Source organism: Babylonia areolata, chromosome 1, assembly GCF_041734735.1.
Source record: "Babylonia areolata isolate BAREFJ2019XMU chromosome 1, ASM4173473v1, whole genome shotgun sequence".
NCBI classification, from domain to species: domain Eukaryota; kingdom Metazoa; phylum Mollusca; class Gastropoda; order Neogastropoda; family Buccinidae; genus Babylonia; species Babylonia areolata.
In genome coordinates this window covers 30,394,607-30,397,116 of record NC_134876.1, presented here as the reverse complement: position 1 = coordinate 30,397,116, position 2,510 = coordinate 30,394,607, and positions in this window count along the sequence as shown.

Genomic DNA, 2,510 nt, shown 5'->3' with positions numbered 1-2,510 from the left:
TGTGTTGCCTTGTTGTTGTTGTGTTTTTTGTTGTTGTTGTTGTTTTTTGGGGGGGGTTGTTTGTTTTTTTGTTTTTGTTTGGGTTTTTTTTGGGGGGAGGGGTTGGGGTTGTTTTTTTTTTTTTTTGGTTTTTTGTTTGTTTTTGTTTTGTTGTTGTTTTGTTTGTTGTTTTTTGTTTGCTTTTTTTTGGGGGGGGGTGGGGGGGGGAGGTTTCCTGGCGTTCTTTATATTTTTCTTTCTGTCTTTCTTTATTTTCTTTATTTCTGCCATCCGATCCCTTTTCCCCTATTTATTTCTCTTTCTTTCTTTCATTCTTCCTTGATTGATTCATTCGTGTGTTTTCGTATTTATTTCATCTACATTTTTAGCAGCATTATTTCATTTACATGTCTTTTTCTATTTTCCCCAAAACAAAGTAATCATGTTCAGGAGCTCTTAGCTCAGTGAGTTTAAAATTGAAGATATGGCGGGTTTTGTCGAACTGTCTCACTTCTTCATAAACATTTCAGTTTTCTTTTTTAACCTGAAGATAAGCGGAATCAAAACTTATGTACAAGACATAACTTAGAACCACACGCATTTGAAATAAAATATATACCTGTTTTAATAGGCGCAAAAATAAACCAGGATACAACATACAAGACAGAAGAATAGTGTATTGTCTCGAAAACATTTTTAAACAAGGAACACGCACTGCACTCATAAAAGCAGAAGCTGCCATTCCAACATTTGACAAAGTACTTATTTTTCTTGTGCCCCGAAGGAATGTGAACGGCGGTACTGTGTGTGTGTTGAATATATATATGATGTGCATTGTGCCCATTGCTGATAGGTTAGGGGGATGGAGTGACAAACCATTCACCGGAACGGGGTGGGAGGGATTGGGGGGGTGGGGGGGGCGCCGGCCGGGAGGGATAAAAATCTGAGACCAGTGACCGTAGTTCTTGATCTGTCTTGCGGGTGAAAGAAAATGAGTGGGGGAAATCGCTCTTTTCCGAACAAAATAATTTGAAATAATTTTGTATTATTCCTCAGTTCCTCAATTAAGTTTCAGTTGTTTTCTTGACAGATATCTGCTGCAATACTATGAAAGAGAAAGATACAGACGGACTGACAGACAGATTAGAAGCATCGAAAGGGAAGAGTTTGTCAGTGAGCTCGTGGGCGGGTGGGGGATGGGGTGTGTGGAGAGACAAGGACATAAATATTCACAAGTTCGTGGATGAGCTAGTTTGAAGGATGGGGGTGATGGAGCGTGCCTGTTTGTTTACCGCGTGTGTGCATGCGTGCGTATTTGTGTGTTTGTGTGTGTGTGTGCCAGTGTGGTGTGTGTGTGTGTGTGTGTGTGTGTGTGTGTGTGTGTGAATATGACAGTGACAGTATGCATACGATGACACTCTGAAAAAGATATACTGTGTAAGGCCGGGATGAGCTGTGATATTATTTTGTAATCACATGTGTCTGGTCGGCTGGAAATGGAATTGGGGGACAGAGCAGCTTTCGTGGCAGTGACACCTTCGTAATACGAGAGCTCGCACAGTAAGATGCCCTGGACACGTGGAGCAACAGACAGACTGAGGGGTCGAAACCGAAAATGCCGTTGATGCCTATGTGCTCGCTCGTGTATAAAGCCTAAAGTGCAAGAAAGTAACAAAGAATGGAAGCTAACTGAGTTCAAAAGGTGTACCGCTTTCATTCAGCAAGCATACTGCATGAATGGAAATTGGTATCTTGAATCATTAAAATTTGATAAATGAATGCAGATTTTTTTTTTTTACATGGACTGCAAGAACTGTACGCAAGCTCGTGCATAATTATTTGTATGTCGATATTTCTTTCAAAATGATTTTGTGTTTATGGGTGAATAAATGACAGTGTGTGTGTGCCTATAGTGCATGCGTGTGATTTGTGTGTGTGTGTGTGTGTGTGTGTGTGTGTGTGTGTGTATGTGTGTGCCTCCGCCCCCCCTACCCTCCCCGAACCCCACCCCCACCTGCAATCAAGCAATCAAGATCGATGACACAGAGATCAAGTCAATCGACAAGTTTTGCTACCTGGGCAGCACTGTATGCAGCAATGGAGCCCTTGATGCAGAAGTGACGCTGCGCATCGCATACTCAACAACAGGCTGTGGAACAACAAAGGCATCAGGCTCAGCACCAAAATCAAAACCTACAGAGCTGTTGTGCTGACCACCTTGTTGTACTGCTGTGAAACATGGACGACGTATCGCCGTCACATTCAACAACTTGAGCAGTTTCACCAGAGATGCCTACGAAAGATCTTCGGCATAAAGTGGCAAGACAGAGTCTCCAACCTCCAGGTCCAAGAGAGGAGCGGCCTGCCCAGCATCGAAACCCTGCTGATCCAGTGCCAGCTACGCTGGACATGACACGTTGTCCGCATGACAGACAGCAGGATCCCGAAGATGCTATTGTATGGACAGCTGAAGGAAGGCCACCGCGAACTTGAAAGACCCTGCAAGCGCTGCAAGGACACCTTGAAGACAA